This window comes from Arvicola amphibius, chromosome 13 (genome assembly GCF_903992535.2).
Source record: "Arvicola amphibius chromosome 13, mArvAmp1.2, whole genome shotgun sequence".
NCBI classification, from domain to species: Eukaryota; Metazoa; Chordata; class Mammalia; order Rodentia; family Cricetidae; genus Arvicola; species Arvicola amphibius.
Window position 1 is genome coordinate 65,271,438 of NC_052059.1, and position 17,345 is coordinate 65,288,782.

Here is a 17,345-nt window from a genome sequence, read left to right on the forward strand (position 1 = left end):
TGTGCATGTGGATACAGTAGGTTGATTTCAGGTGTTTCTAGCTATTATTTTCCACCTCAGATTTTGAGACAGGGTCTCTCACTGAACCTGGGGTCTCCAGTCTGGTTAGGCTGGCTGGACAGAGAACTCATGGGATCTACCTGGCTCCCTAACGCTGGGACCACAGATGTGTACCAGTGTGCCCTGTTTTTACGTGGGTACCGAGGAGCTGAACTAGGGTCCTCATGCTGGTGTAGCAAGCCCCTTACCCACTGACTCATCTCCCCAGCAGCCTCTCATTTTTGTAGAATATCTTTTTTTCTGTGCATAACATTCTTATGCTGACAGTTTTTTCCCTAGCATTTTGAAATTATCATTTCACTCCTTCCTATATTTCTGATAAAAATCTGGTGTCTCACAGAATACAGTATTTATTTATTTATTTATTATGTATACAATATTCTGTTTGTGTGTCTGCCTACAGGCCAGAAGAGGGCACCAGACCCCATTACAGATGGTTGTGAGCCACCATGTGGTTGCTGGGAATTGAACTCAGGACCTTTGGAAGATCAGGCAACGCTCTTAACCTCTGAACCATCTCTCCAGCCCCCAGAATACAGTTTCTTGTCATGTGAACAAGGATAGCACCTCAGGCTAGAACCTAGGTTAGGTCACAAGTCTTAAGTTTAAGAAGATTAAAGTTAAATCAAGGTTCTTTTCTGACCTCCAAGGGATGAAACAGGTGAATGTGGTGGGAAAATAGGAAAATTTAAAAATCCATGAAAATGAACGCCCCACCAAACTGCTGCTGGATCCAAGAGTGATGAGGCATTTGTAGCTTGTCACTTCCAACATTCTGTCTTTGGTAGTTTTTGATCAATCCTTAGTGTTTCTTTGGCATAAACACTGAACCGCAGCCACCTTCCTGGGATATACGATTTAGCTGCTCTCTATTGTAATAAACACCATGACTAAGGCGACTCCTAAAGGAAGTGTTTGATTTGGCTTGTGATTATAGAGGGTCAGAGTCCATGATGACAGAGCACAGGCGTGGTGGCAGGAGCAGTTGGAGGCAGAGAGAGCACACTGGGAATGACAAGGCCAGCCCCCATCTCTCTAACAAGGCCAATCTCCTATTCTTTCCCAAACGGTTTCACCAACTGGAGACCAAGTATTTAAACACATGATTCTATGGGGTCCATTCGCGTGCAAACCTCCATTGTATGTAAGTGTTCAAAGAAGCACTAGTACCAAGATGAGGTCAACAAGTTCACATGCACACTCTATAGATAAATGAGCAGTGCTCCTCTATCTAGTTCTATAATCAAGGATTAGAATGTTCTACCCTCACACAAACCTCCGTGTCTTATCACGGCTAATTACAAAATGAAGCAGCGTCATGGCTGCTTACTCATGTTTCTTGGTTCATCCTGGGCAAGGCGCAGACAGATCACAAGTGACCGGTGACTCAGAAGTTCCTTGTCCTTTTCCAGCCAGTGCTCAGTCAGGCAACACACCGAGCTTCTTCCGTTCAATGGGGACTGTGGTAGAGGTGGACGTGATAATAGGCAGAGGATAGGCCCTCCCCTGTCTCGGGTACGTATGAGCGAAGAGGCTAAGATGAGACCCGTGCGTGTGCTGTTCTCAGAGTATTAACAGGACACCCTGCGGGCACAGTCTCTCTTATTCATCTAACAAACACCTAGTGAACAGTTCTAGGCACCAGGCCTGCTTTCCGACGCCAGGCACACAGTGAAGAAGAGATCACACTCCCTGCTTTTGTGCTCCACTCAGAGGGCAGATAATTGAGCCAGTAGAGGAGTCAGGCAGTAGTGAGGAATGAGGGGGATAAGGTGAGAGACTGCTGTTTTCTTAAATTGTCCAGGAAACTGTCTCTAGCTTGGTGGAGACTGAACAGAGCCCAGAGGTTTCATAGACAAAGGTTTAGGGGGCTTAGTGAGGATCTTGGGCCTGAGGCTAGCACTCACTGGGTGGGAATGACAACAGTCAAGAGGAAATAACATATCTGGGGTGCAGGGAAGATGAATTAAGAGGAAGTAACGTATCTGGGGTACAGGGAAGATGAATCAAGAGGAAGTAACGTATCTGGGTACAGGGAAGATGAATCTCCGCAGGTGAGGTGGGACCAGGAGGGGCCTTGTGGCCACTTAGCATGCTGACTTTCACTCAGCAGGACGGGAACCACTAAATCACACTGGGCAGGGAATCTGGACTAAACAGGTTTAACAGGGACACTTGGGCTCTTCTGGTAAGACCAGAATAGGGGGGAATGTCGGGGCAGAGCTGGTGGCCAGAGACGGTGGTGCCTTGAACCAGGGTAGTCGTGCTGGAGATGTGAGAAACAGACTGATCTTGATTGGGTGTTAAAGGTGGAGCAGGCAGGATCTGGGGACAGCGTGAGGGTGAGCTGTGAGAGGAGACAACCTTGGCGGAAGCAAATGGGAGGGCGGTGCCACACTGAAGGGAGGGCGGTGCCACACTGAAGGGAGGGCGGTGCCACGCTGAAGGGAGGACGGTGCCACACTGAAGGGAGGGCAGTGCCACGCTGAAGGGAGGACGGTGCCGCACTGAAGGAGGGCAGTGCCACGCTGAAGGGAGGGCGGTGCCACGCTGAAGGGAGGACGCTGCCACACTGAAGGAGGGCAGTGCCACGCTGAAGGGAGGACGGTGCCGCACTGAAGGAGGATGGTGCCACACCGAAGGAGGACGTTAAAAGGCCTGGGACACCAGCCACTCCTGGAAGGAGAGATCCCATTTGGAGTGGGTCTTTTGATGAGCATGCTTGCTTGTTCTAAAGAGAAGATTGTAAATAGGTAGCCAATCCCCCGGGGTGGGAAGCAGCTGAATCTGGATGGCAGACCAGTTGGGTTTGGTTTTCAAGGTATTATCAAATAACTGAATTAGCCAGCTCATATACATTTCTATAAAAACTTGGGTTTCCTGCTCCTCGGAGAACAGTGAGAAGCTTGGTTGTACTGGTAGGGGCTGAATGACAGCTGGGTCCTTCGGCAGGCCATGCTCTGGTGGCCACCCTCTTTCTCAGTGGAAACCAGAGGAACAGTGGTGCCTACTTTCTGGGCATAACAGAGATCATTCCCGTAAAGCACAATGCGGTGTTTACCAAGTGCTTAACATATTGCTGTTGCTGCTCTCCCAACCATCTTCTCCTTCTTACTGTGGCTGTTACCTTTGCTGCTTCATCTTGCCAAGCTCTGAGCGTTCGGAGCAGAATCCAGAGAGCTAGAAGATCATTGTAACATTTGATTTGTACATTGTAACAGGATTTGAGAGCTCAACTACGCTTTCCTTTAATGAATGATGGCACCAGCCCAGCAAGCAGGAGGGGAGGAGGGAAGCAAGCTCCTAGACACCTGGAAAATTGTGTCTGCCTCAGCGGTATCAGCCCTGGCAGATCGGAGCTCATCTCTCTTCTTCCACAGAGCCGGGCACAATCGCCTGGCTCACCCAGTGACTCATCTAATAGCCCTGCAAGTTTGCCCAGCTTGCAGCCTCACAAATTACATTTGCAGTCTCCTTATCAGGCAAGCTAGGAAATTAAACCTAAACGGCCACGGTGTTGCTAAGTAATACGGCCCCGTACATAGACACCCGAGGCTGAGACCATCATAGCCCCATTAAAGCATCGTTCCCCACTGTGGCTAATAAGGTTTGAAATCTTCTAAGGAAACCCGCTGTTCTTTTTTAAGGTCAGGAAATGGGATAATTTGGTTGTAAGCAAGTGATGGAGCTGCTTTTCCTAGATGCGTGCATGTGTACACATGTGCTTGCTTGTATGTGGCCCGTCCGAGACATCTCTGTCTCCATTCTATCTTCAGTACAAAAGGGAGAAGATCAGAGACAGCCATCCTGCCATTCCTGTACCCTGGGCTCTGACCTGGGAGGGCCAGGGTCCAATCTAAGTCAGGGTTCCTCACCTGGCACGGAAGTATTGAGTGCCTGCTGGCTCTCCTGAGCATGAGATTCTACTGAAGAAAATGCAGACACACATCACTGCTGCTGGCTTTTCTGTGGGTGTGGGGGATCTTAGTATCTGTATGCTTTCAATTCGAATACTTTTATTGACTGAGCCATCTCCCTAGAGCCTCAGTTTACTCTTTGAGAGAGCCTCATGTAGCTGAGGCTAGCCTGCAACTCTGTACAGCTGTCTTAGTTTGGGTTTTTATTGCTGTGAAGGGACGCCATGACCATGGCAACTCTTATAAAGGAAACATTTAATTGAGGGGGCTCGCTTACAGTTCAGAGGCTCAGTCCATCATAGTGGGAGGATGATGGCAAGCAGGCAGGCATGGTGCCAGAGAAAGAGCCGAGGGTCCTACATCTTGCAGGCAACCGGAAGTCGACTGACTGTCACACAGAGTGAAACTTGAGAAAAAGACCTCAAAGCCCGCTCCCACAGTGACACACTTCCAACAGAAGGAGTGGCCCAGATTAAAGATGTACCCTCCAGCCTCAAAGTCTGGATTAAAGCCTCCTCTAACAAGACCACACTTCCTCCAACAAGGCCATGCCTCCTAAGAGTGCCACTCCCTATGAGATTACGAGCGTCAAATGCATTCAAACTACTGCAGTAGCCAAGGATGAATTTATATTGGGATTACAGGTCTAAACCACTGTATTTGCTCTATTCAGATTGAATCTAGGACTTTGTGCACATGGGGCAAGGATTATGCCAACTACACTACATCCCAGCCCTGACCCCTCCCCTAAACAGTATTCTTAGTTACATCTTGTTTATCATACTGAGGATTAATTTTCAAGGCTCGCTTCAGTGGGCCGGGTGCCATACTATGGGGCTTACAAGACTGCAACACAATGGGTGTATTTGTCCTGCCCAGATCTGGTGGCTCTCAGTATCTGGCTCATATGTCCCAATGTTTCTGATCCAGACCTGTCTGTGGCACCTGTGTGAAAGGAGACACAGCAGTGCCCAGAGAGGGAGGATGTCTCCAAATTAGTCCTGCTCTTGTCAAAGGTAAACTGTGCCCATCTCTGTAGAGAATAGTCTTCTCTGCTGGAACCGAGTTGACCTGTGGGGCCATGCGGCTGACTGGTGTGGTCTGAGGGATTCCCTCCATGCCCAGCACTGTTCTCACGGTGGGGGTGGGGTGGGGCACATGCCGTGAAACACCGGGCCAGCAGAGGTCAAATTTCAAGGGTGCTTTTGCCTTGACAACTCATTCGGTTTAAATACTGAAATTCAGTTTTTATACCACCAAGACGTCCCATTTTGTAGAACTTTGCAAATCTTGCATGGTTGTGAGCTATGATTTTGTTTGTATATGTATGACCCGCAACTTGGGTCCTAGTGGTCACTTTCCACGTGGCTGTTTTTGACAGGAGTCTCACTCCTTAGGGAAGAGTTGCAGGGTCTCACTTCTGTCCAGCACTATTGCCTTGCAAGGAATTTTGACCGTGTTGAAACATCATTTTCTTTCTCTGGAAGGCCATCGCTTGCTTGGTTGAATATATGCTTTCTCCTTGGATTGATGCTACAATCCATGACTTTCAAAAGGTGAGGTGACCTCGAACCCGGTGGCTGAAAGTCTGGCTGTGCTGCTAAGCACAAATATTGCAGGCCTCTATACTCGCCTGCTTCTGAGATGATCAGTTCCAGCGGAATTGCCTTCATTGGTTTAGAAACAGCCATGTACTGCTCTCTCTCTCTCTCTCTCTCTCTCTCTCTCTCTCTCTCTCTCTCTCTCTCAATAAAATCTTTGTTTTTGCTCCAGTAGAATATTGGAGAAATATAGTCTGTGTAGCAGGTTTTCCAAATGGTGGGTTCCCAAGTATGAAGGCACAGTATCCTCCTGGCCTAGTACTACACTGCCCAGCTCTGCTGTGCCCCCGGGGAATCTTTGGTTCCAGGAGACTCAGCAGGCCATGATGTTGTCTTCACTACAAAGAGTTGTCTGGAAGCAGAGTGTACAGATATGGGCCACAGGGCTAAGCCAGAACCAGTGAGCAGTGCTTCAGGGGTCACAGAGGCTGATTCCACAGGAGGAAGAGCTTCCATGTTGACTCTGACAGGAAGTGCTCTATCACAGCAAATGAAGAGGCTAGCCATCAGCCAGGAATGTGGAGTGGAAGGATACGTGCCGGGAGTGAGGTCTGGAGTGAAGCGAGCAGCTAACAGATGCCTGGGTTTACTGGAGAGCCATGGTGATCAGGGCATGTTTTTGTTTGGAGCTGCTGGGCTCACAGCGTCACTCCATAGGCTTCTCTGCCCTTGGTGCCACTTGGCCTTCAAGCCTTTGATCTTGTAGGTGGACCTGCCTATTTCCCAAGAGCTGGAGAGCCTTTATAGGCTGTGTGCTCCTGTGTATTTTCCAAACTGGATGAGGTGCAGAGTAGGCATGAGAAAGCAGAGACCTCCAGAGTCCATTCTTTGCGGAGGGAGTACTGCACACATTCCCTTCACAGTGGGGCTTTATTGGTGGGACTCAGAACCATGACAAACCCCAGCATGCAAGCCAGGTGGCGGTGGCGCACACCTTTAATCCCAGCACTCTGGAGGCAGAGGCAGGCGGATCTCTGAGTTCGAGGCCAGCCTGGTCTCCAAGAGCTAGATCCAGGACAGGCTCTAGAAACTACAGGGAAACCCTGTCTTGAAAAAAAAAAAAAAAAACCAAAAAAAAAAAAAAAAAGCCCCGGCATGCAGACTGTGCAGATTTGTACAGGTGCTAGAAGATCGCAATGAGAAGCCTCCGTGGGATTTGCTGCTCAGGGCCCTTTTCTCCTCTCAGTTCTCCCAGGCAGGTTTGTAGGAACACAGCTCAGCACTTCACAAACCGATGGGTGACCTTGAAGATGCCCACAGATCCCTGAGCCTTCTCCTCATAGTCTGTCCAGTCCTTTTCTTGCAGATTGTTGTCTCTGAAGACTGTCCCTGAGTCCACACCTTCAGCAGCAAACCCGGCCTGGGGCTGGAAGTCAGTTGTCTTGAACTTCTCATTCTCTTCAGCATTGTAAGACTTGATGGTGCTGCTCAAAATTTCAATGGAGTTTTCCCGTGCACACAGTTTGCACTTCTGGACCCTGGAGGCACTGCCACAGCCTCCTTTCTATGCCACACTGTCCTCAGTCGATGTATTGCCACTTCTCTGAAATCTCGCCACAGGTGCCACGTTTCATCTTCAGATACCACCGGAAGTCCTCACCCACTGGCCAGAGGCTGGTGACATCCTCCAGCGTGGCTTTGAGCTGCAGCGCGGTTTTCCCCATAGCTGTCTTGTCCACGTTGTGCTGCTGCGACCTCTGCTTTTCCATTACTGCACTTTCAAGGGGGAGAGTAAATGTGGCCATCACTGGCAGGGTCCTCTGGCAGATAAAGGTCAGGCATTATTGAGGGCCACAGAAGGTACAGCTCCCAGGTTAGACCAGCGACACATTGTAGCTTTGTACTCTTGGGACATTCCCACCCCATTCAGACTTGTTTTCATCTCTACTAGCTTGAAATGTTCTGGGTATGTCTAACACTCCAGCCTTCCTCCATTCCTTGTGAAATGAAGACTGGTAAGAACCCCAGATAGGTAGGGCTAACTGGGAAGGGCACTAGAAAAGAAGAGTGTATGATTCTGATCAGAAATGATTGCACAAAGTGGGAAAGGTTAAAAATAAAGAGAAGACTCCACATAAAATAAAATTAAGCTGGGTGGGGTGGCACCCATCTGTAGCACCAACAGGTGGGAGGCAGAAGCAAGAGAATCAGGAGTTCAAAGCCAGCCTCAGTTACATAGTAAGTCTGAGGCCTAGATTACATGAGATCATGTCACACACACACACACACACACACACACACACACACTTCTATGCCCTCTATTAACTGGGTGATAGTCATTGCCTTCTGAAACATCTATTTGAAATGTATAGATGCTTTCTTACACACATTTATGTGCACATGCACATATCCCTTTAAAAGTGAGATTAACCTATTTTTAAACTAGCGTTTTCATCTAATACTGTATTATAAGCAATATGTTCTCTGTCATTAAGTAACTCTACAATATTATTTTGATTGCCTGCCACTCAAGATAAGGAAGATGCCAGTCTAGTTAGTCAATCTCTGTCACATGACACCCATGGTGTTGGTTATTTTTTTTGATATTGTAATCATTTGATGTGATGGATATCCACAGGTTTTATTCTTCATACTGAAGTTTAGCACTTAAAATTTTTAATAATTGTATTTATTTATTTAATCTGTGTGGGTTGATGGCAGGTGTGTACTATGCTATGCATTTGGGGGGGTCAGAGGATGGTCTGTAGGGGTTGGTTCTCTCCTTCTGTCATATGGGACCAGGGGTTCCAATTCAGGTGGTCAAGTTTGGCAACAAACAACTTTACCTGTCAAACCATTTTGTTAACCCTAGAACTTTTTTGGGGGAATGTATGTTGTGTGTGCATGCATATATGCATGCTCCCATGTGTATATGGGTGTACATATATGTAGAAGTTGATTGTTTTCCACCTTATACACAGACATAGGTCTCCCACTTGAAATCAGGGCTTGCCAATTGGCTAGTCTAGCTGGCCATCTTGCTCTAGGGAGCCTGTTGCTGCTGTAAAGAGCTGGATCACACCTGGCATTTACGTGGGTTCTGGGGATCACGCTTGCACAGGGCCTCTCTTTCCTGCTGAGCTATCTCCCAAACCCCCAGAACTTAAAACAAACAAACAAATAAACCTTTGTTTGGTGTGGCTAAGGCTGTATACATTTCTTTTGTTTTGTGCTGTTTCTACGTCTCCCCAATACAAGCCCAGTTAATATCCAACACGGAGACTCAGCCACCTTCCGTCTCAGTCTTCAGAGCATTAGGACTGAGGACACACACAGTCACTTCTGGCTTGTGTGTGTCACTAACCATCTGTATGCGGTGTCCTTTAGTTATACACAAAGATGGATTTGTCATCTTGAAAGGTGAAATGGGCATTTCATTGTTAATATCCGGGATTACGTGAGGCTGAGCATTCTCCTGTGAGTAATTGGCTGGTGGGGCTATTCTGAGTTCCCTGGTTTCCAGACAGGGGAGTTTAAATGCTATTAGTTAGCACTTAGGAAGATGAAATTGGCGTGTGTTGCAGCAGCAGAGGGCTGTTAGAGTGGTTACCGCTGGTCTTCAGAGCCTAAGATTCATCTTCCTAAGATCTGTTTTCAATCATCCATGAGTGGGCTTTTAGTCCAAGCCTATATTGCTGGGCGAGGCCTGTAGCTGGTGGCAAAGGCACAGGACTCAACAGGCTTGGTGGTTGGGCTGCAGTCACGGGCTAGAGCAGCTCAGGGGTGGGTTCTCTGTACTTCGGGCCCTTTCTCCCTCCCCATCATGCATGCCGACAACCAGAGAGCCACAGCTCTCCTCGGGTTTTAGTTGGTCTATTCCCTCCAGTCAGTGGTGATACTTTGGGTCTGAGGTTGAGGGAAGGGAGGCTTAGGAGTGTAGGCACTTCTCAGTGTCTAGCGATTTTTTAGGAATCGAGGCTGGCCGAGAGGGTGTGGGAGATGACTGAACAGGACAGCCAGATTTTGGTGTGAGCATGGTGGGCATGAATGGACCCCGAGTTAGACCTGCAGATACTTGCTGTTTTGGGAGAAGCAGCCATCCATGCTGGGCAGGGTTTGAGAACAGGTTGATGATACCAATGAAAGTGGCTTTAGTGTCCCTTATTACAGTCGAAAGACCCTGGGACTGATCTAGTTACAGGCAGATGAGGCAGGGTGTGTTTAGCCAGTTTCAGTGACTGAGATGCTGAACAAGACCCCAAGGTCCAAGAAGTCTGAGGGTCACTGGCTTCTCTGTAGCCAGGGCAGGAAGGAGGAGCAGCTCCCACGAAGGCATGGCTAGTCAGCCCCTTCATGATCCCCGACTGGCAGGCGCTTTCTGAGGGGTCTAGGCATGATAGAAATGTCTCTGGAGTGTGGAGAGGAGGCGCAAGCTATTGAGTTTATGAAAATACTATTAAGTATATACTTTCTAGTTCTTAGAATCATGAGGCACACAAATAACCCAGGGAGGCAGCCAACAGGAGAATTCAACTGGCCTATTTATTATTATGAGAGGCCAGAGGCTGAAGAATGCATACTTTGGCCGCTGACTCTGAAGTACCTTGACCAAAGTCAACTGAATTAAATTTATTAAAAAGGCTTACAAGGTACCACAATGCCTTGTGGATATATATTTTTAAGAAGGGAAGACTCAGGTCTAATATTGGCGAGTCCTCTGTTCTTCTGAGGCAATATTACCCCTGAATGTTGTATGGATTTTAGAAATTAGAGACTGAGAATATGGGAGCATTTTGGCAGGGATTTACCTCAGGCCTTCACTACAAAGTTTGTCATGGTCAGAGGAGAGGAGGAGGGGGAGAGAGGGTGACCCATGAAGTTGGCTGCCATGGAGAGGTAAGCCATCCTTTGGAAGAAAGAATTTGGAGGAATTTGGTTGATTTCATAGTGTGCCAACACTTTGTTAATCACAGTGAAGTGGCTTTTGTGTTTTTCATAGCTTCTTCATAATCTTACTGGACTTCATAAGATATTTTCCCCTGATTTATTGAATTGAAATTTGTCAGTCTTGGTTAACTGCTCGGCATCGTGGGAGGGTACACTTTATCACAGGTATGGAAGGGGAGCTGAACAGCGTGGCTGTAGCGGTGATGTGATGCTGGGTGTGAAACCCTAGTCCCCATGGGGCCACTGTGTGGTTACCGATGGGCTGGCTGTGCCAGAGACAGTGTCTCAGACCACAGTAGGCTCCACTGTGGAAGCTCATCTCCTGCCCCACCTCAGCAGCATCAAGGCTTTGTTGTTTGCCTCAAGGTGGCATGCCAACGTGGTCGACTGTATCCATGTTAAACCTGAGAAAGCTTGGAAAGGAATTCTAGACACAAAAGAACAGAGTTAAGCATGGCTTAACACCATGGCTCCTTTAGGAGAGATCTTTCTGATTCAGTGGTAACAACAACAATAACAACAAAAACCTCTCACGGTTTTGAAACGGCAACTTCTTGGGCCATGCTGCCAGCATGAACTCTTACTCTTTGGGGAGGTCCAGCTATGGAGCATTTAAGTGGAGTTTGTGAATAGAGTGCTACAACTTGCTTAATGGCAACACAGACCTGCTGCCACCTGACCCTAGATCTGGGATGGGGAAAATGGCTCTCAGAGGCAATGAATGGACCTCTGCCGTGTTGGACTGGGTAGAGCCAAAAGGCAAAGCAGCCTTGTTGGCCCTAGCCACATCCACTAAGCAAATAATAATAATAATAATAATAATAATAATAATAATAATAACAGATATACAATAAAGACATATTCAGATTTTTAAAAAAGACCTCTAAATGGTCTCAGTGTGAGATAAATGTACATAGGCTTGGGAGAGAGAAGAAGAGTATAGAAAGTTAAACTTGCAGAAAAAGTAATAGGAATAAAGAAAAATAAGCTATGTAAAAATGGAATATACACAGAGAGTCTGGATTATGTATATTATTGTGTTTTCTTTGATTTTTTAACCGCATAGAGACATTTGATTCTGGGTACTGCTAAGCTAAATCAACATATATGTTTTCTTGACTTCAAAGTTTGAGTCTATGGATATGTTGCTTTGGAAAAGAGGTTCTTCTTTTGTTTCCACAGAGGGTAAGAACCTGTGGAATCCTTCCAGACTAATGTGATTTGATGGACCAAGACACCCTGAAAGGTTGCTGTAAGCACCCCCCAAAATAACTTCACCCAACAAAAAGCAGGAAGCAGTTTGGAAAGAACTATGCCCAAATTCCCTAAATGATTGTTTACTAATGTTTCTTTACATTTAAAGAGGGATATGCTATAGAGATGGATACTTTGCATTGGTATGGATCTTGGTTTATTCATACAAATTTAAGGTCAATCTTGTTATACTGTGCATATATATTTCTTATCTTGATTAAGGTATTGTGTTTGTTCAGCTCATTTAAAAATGTAATGTAAAATTAAGAAATATAGGTTAATAGAGGGTCATCTATAATAGTCAAAGCTTGTAGTAAGGTGAGTTAGGTTTTCTAGATATATAGTGATATATTTAAGTTAAATAGATAATCTTTAAACCTTTCAAAGACCTAGCGATATGGCATTTAAAATGTTTTAATAACTTAGGACTTTTCATGACATGAGACAATTTGCTCCTGGCAGCACCAATAACTTCAAGATGGGCACTGAAGAGGCTCCTTATGGAGTTTACTAGCCATTTGGGCAAGAAACTGCTCTTGCCTGGACTGCTTGATGTTATGCTGTGTGAGCTGGATGTGCGGGATCCACGGAGGGATGACTGCTGAACTTGCCTAAAGGTGAGATGATCCTCAGGGGTTCCTGCTTCATGAAAGAGTCTGCAAGACATTCTGCAGGACACAGAAGAAAGTGACTGACAGACTGCCAATATAGGTGGAACTGTCTTTGAAATTTCCTGCTTCATGGAAAAGTCTGCAGAATACTATGGGCCAGTAGGCTAAAGATGGGTGCGTGCAACATTACAGAAGAACCTTGGGTGATTGTCCAGGCAGTGAGATGTCTGTCAATTCTAGAGTTTTGGAAGTTGCTTCCAATGCACTTCCTGCTAACTTAGGTAATATTATGTCCTTCTTGGGTCTTGGATGCAGTTGAAGAATAGATAGTTATAATTATAGTTTTCCTTAGTTATGATAAAAGATAAGGTAGATATAAATATTGTAGCTGTAATTTTTATTTTATATCTGTTTTGTTATGTGTAATTTTACTATATACTAAAGTTAAAACCTTCCTTTTTATCTAAACAGAAAAGGGGAAATGGTGTGGGAAGTCCTTCTATGTGTTGCTTTTATTGGTTAATTAAAAAACTGCTTTCGGCCAATGGCTTAACAGAATATAGCCAGCCTGGAAGAGAAATATGGAGAGACAGTAGGCAGAGACCAGGGGACACCACGTAGCTGCCAGAGGGGAAAGATACAAGCCTCATGGTAAAATATAAAATAATAGAAATGGTTTAATTTAATATATAAGAGCTTGCTAGGAATATGCTATAGTGATTGGCCAAGCAGCGATTTAATTAATACAGTTTCTGTATTGTTATTTCAGGAGATTGGGTGGCTGGGAAATGAACAAGCAGCCTCCTACCACATCAAGACCTGTGTGTAAAGCCATTGCCTTTGCTGCATGTGCTGTAGCAGGTCATTTAAGCTCTGTAGGCCATATGGACAGTAACAGCATCCATGTCAAGAATGGTGTGAGGATTCATCACTCCATTAATAAAGCAGCTCAATGCTTATTAATCATTATGGTGACAGTGATGCTGACAGCATCCATGAATTTCAGAGTTCCCTGTCAGAAGCAGCCTTGAGTGGCTAGTTTCCTGTGGACTGACGTGGCTGCCTCTTCCTTCCCCGCCTTGCCAGGAACATGCATTGAGCGTAAGGGAAAATGGTATTACTGTACTTCCAGAAGCTGCTTTCGGAAGAATAACACAACCTGTGGATTTATGAACTAGGCCGATGTGGGAAAACGGGCCTGGAGAAATCCACGAGCCTCTCCATCAACCAACTCCCTCTCGTGTTGGACTCTAGGGTGAAGACCCAAGACTGATTCTGCTTCCATGCTTGATAGCTGTGTGACCAGGGCCAGTTCCTTAACCTCTCTGAGCCTCAACTTTCTCACTTGTAAGCCAAATGAGAACAAAGGGTGATGTCTACAAAGTCAGAAATGTCAGATGGTGTCAGTGGAACAAGCTGGTTTCTGGAAACCCGAGAAAGACTGATAACTGCTGGATGGTGGTGGAACATCCTAGCACTTGGGAGAGAGAGGCAGGCAGATTTCTGAGTTCAAGGACAGCCAGGGCTGTTAAACAGAGAAACCCTGTCTCAAAAAAACAACCAACCAACCAATTAACCAAACCAACCAATTAACCAAAACAACAAAAACCAGAAAGAAAGGCTGATAAAAGCTCACAAAAGCCCACCATTAGATTTATTCTAATCCTTACTTCTAGAACCCACTGTGGTGTTTTGAATAGGAATGGCCCCCATAAACTTGTGTGTGTAGCGGCACTGTTAGGAGTTGTGGCCCTGTTGAAGTAGGCGTGGCCTTGTTGGATTAGGTGTGGCCCTGTTGGAGTAGGTGTGGCATTGTTGGAGTAGGAGGTGTGTCACTGTGGGGGTGGGCTTTGAGGTCTTAAAAGCTCAAGTTCTACCCAGTGTGGTAACAGTTCACTTCTGCTACCTGTGGATCAAAATGTAGAACTCTCAGCTACCTCTCCATTGCCATGTCTGCCTGCACGCCGCCATGATTCTTGCCATGGTGGTAATGACTAAATCTCTGTAGTGTAAGCGAGCACCAATTAAATGTTTTCTTTTGTAAGAGTTGCTGTGGCTGCGATGTCTCTTCACAGCAATAGAAACCCTAGCTGAGACGCCCACCTGACAGTTTACAGTCTACACTGCAGGGTGGGGTTACAGATTACTCTAAGAGCAGGCTTGTCCTGTGCTGCGTGTGTACCCCACCCTACTACCTACTATCTCTGTCAAAAGGCAACGCTCCCGGAAACTCCCACCCTGGCTACACATTGACTTCGGGGGCTGTCTATTTGTAGAATGGGAAAAGGTGGTCCCTCCGGATGCAGAGGGCCTGGGTACAAGTGACGTCAACCACCTGTCTCTGTCCCTGGGTGTGGATCTGCAGCCCCAGGAGTGAGTCCTGGCTCCTATTGTGCAGTCCAAATTTGGAAGGATTTGAAGCATCCAGACCCCAGCCTTCCTTGCTGATGGTTCTCCCCGCGTTCCAGTGACCCTTTCTCAGTTTCTCGTGAATGTATTCCTGTTTGTCATGGCCTCAGCTGCCTTCAGTGGCTTCTCCTCTCCTGCCTCCTTCGGCTTCCATTGCACACGCCTTCCGTCACCTTGCAGACGTTTTTGTCTGCCTAGTTCCTGAGTCCTTGTCCCCGTTGCTCTGATGACAGCATCCAGACTTTCCTTGCGGTGGGGGACAGGTAAGTAGAGTGGCTGCTGCAGAGGGGTTACTTCCCTCTCAGGGCAGCAGTTTGAGGGCGGGTGGCCATTCCTCTTGATCTTGTGTCTCCTGTCTCTCCTGTTCACAACTCCGGGCATCGCAGCTGCACTCCAGACAACATGAAAGAAGGAAGGAAGCACAACTAATATTTGTCCCTTTCCTTTTAGTACAGGAAATCCAATCATTTTCTAGTCATTCCCAGCATACTGCCACCATTACCGCACCAGCCCAAATCATTGCAGAGGGAAAAGGGTGCTGTGTTTGACTCCATCTCCTGCAAGGCTGAGCTGTGTGTCTTGACAAACCTTTCTACCTTTCCTGCCTTCACTCCCCCACCCCACAATCCAGTGGGAAGCTGCGGAGTACCTGGAGCATTGGGCCAGCCTGGTTCTAGGGACTGGCCCAGAGGAGGGCTCACAGGCAGGACAGGAAAGCAGGAGATAGTGAGTGAACTGAGTTCGGGCTGCAGGCAAGGAGGGTCAGAGAGGGACCTTCCCTTTGACCTTGAGCCAGAACTGCTGGGGTCTTCGAACACCCCGAAAAAGGTGTTCTGTTTTCTTTTCCTGATGCCCTTGTTAAAGCTAGTCTTCTTCCTTTAGTCCCCACCCCTATCAAATGGTTAAGTTATAATTGATGTAAACCTCACGTATTTAAGATACTCAGTTGGGGAATTTTGACGTACATAGACTGTGAAACTATCACACCGGAGATAGGGAGCATTCTTCCTCCTCAACATTTCTTCACCTCCTTTTCCCTCAAACTCCCAAACTAACCCTGCTTATTGTCATTGGTTGAATGCAAACGTTCTGAAATCACAGAGAAATGGATCACATGGCTGTGTTCTTTTTGTGCCCAACGCCTTTTGCTGACCTTCATATTCTGAGATTCGTCTTGGCTCTTCTGTGCATCTGCAGCATGCGCTTTCCACCACTGAACAGTACACCATTGTGCAGGCACCGTTGCTTTCCAGTGTGACCATGAATTTACCTGGGTCTTGTTTCACTTGACCATGCCTGGGAATGGGATGTAGGTGTAAGGAAGACCTGTACTTAAAGGATTTAGAAACCTCCAACTAGTTACAATGTACTTACATTATTTTCCATTCCCACCAGCTCCAGTTACATAACCTTTCTGCCTACTTTTTCTATTCGTCCCCATATACTAAAATCAATGCTTTCCAAATTTAAATACTTCTTTTCTTTTTGATACAGCATCTCCTGCAGCCCAGGCTGGCCTTGAACTTGTTATATAGCTGAGGGTGACCTTGAACTCCTTTTTTAAATTAGAAATGTTTTTTCATACAATATATAATTTTTTTAACAAAATAAAACACAACAAAATGAAACAAAACCCATCACACTGAAGTTGAACATACTAAGCTGAAAGCTATGCAAATGTGCAGAGAACCTGGTGCAGACCCATGCATGCTCTGGCCTTGCGGCTCCAGTCTCTGTGAGTTTGTATGAGCTTTGCTCAATTGCTTTAGAGGGCCTTGTTCTCCTGGTTTCCTCTATCACCTCTGACCCCCACTCTCCTTTCACCTCCTTTTCTGTTGGGTTCCCTGAGCTCTGAGAGGAAGGATTTGATGGGGACATCCCATTTATAGCTGTGTGGTCCAAGGTCTCTCTCTCTTTCTGCATAATGTCTGGTTGTGGGATTCTCTACTTGTTCCCATCTGCTGCACAGGGCAGCCTCTCTGATGATGACTGGATAAGGCACTGATCTATAACTATATTAGGTTGTCATTAAGAGTTATTTTATTGCAACTTTTAAAAAGCCTGATAGCATTTGGTTTTACCCTGGGTCCCTGGGCTATCTAATCTCTGGTTCCTCGTCACCCAAGCAGTGTCAGGTATGGGTTCCATCGTGTGGGATGGGTCAGATCGGACATTGGTTGGTTACTCCCACAAGCTCTGTGCCATCATTGCCCTAGAATATTTTGCAGGTAGACCAGGCTGGTCTCGAACTCACAGAGATCCACCTGCCTCTGCCTCCTGAGTGCTGGGATTAAAGGTGTGCACCACCACCGACCACCTGGCAGGATTCATACAATATATTCTAATCATGGTTCCCCCCCTCCTAGATCCACCAATCATATTCCATTCCCTCTTTCTCTCTCTGTAGAAAACAAATAGGCAAGAAAAAATAAACAACAACAACAACAACAATAAACAAAGAAAAAGAACAAGAGGGGCTGGAGAAATGGCTCAGTGGTTAAGAGCTTTGCCTGCTCTTTCAAAGGTCCTGAGTTCAATTCCCAGCAACCACATGTGCTCACAACCATCTGTAATGAGATTTGGTGCCCTCTTCTTGCTTGCAGGGA

At 46.5% G+C, this 17,345-nt stretch overlaps 1 long non-coding RNA gene and 1 pseudogene across 1 annotated transcript; one reads left to right on the plus strand and one right to left on the minus strand.

Annotated features, from left to right (window-relative positions):
* Window positions 1-6,794: 6,794 nt before the first annotated feature.
* LOC119800448 lies at window positions 6,795-7,242 on the minus strand (annotated as a pseudogene).
* Window positions 7,243-12,176: 4,934 nt separating this feature from the next.
* LOC119800455 lies at window positions 12,177-14,376 on the plus strand. Its single transcript, XR_005283023.1, has 2 exons — window positions 12,177-12,336; window positions 13,100-14,376. It is a non-coding gene; the product is annotated as an uncharacterized LOC119800455 (long non-coding RNA).
* The last annotated feature ends 2,969 nt before the right edge of the window (window positions 14,377-17,345 follow it).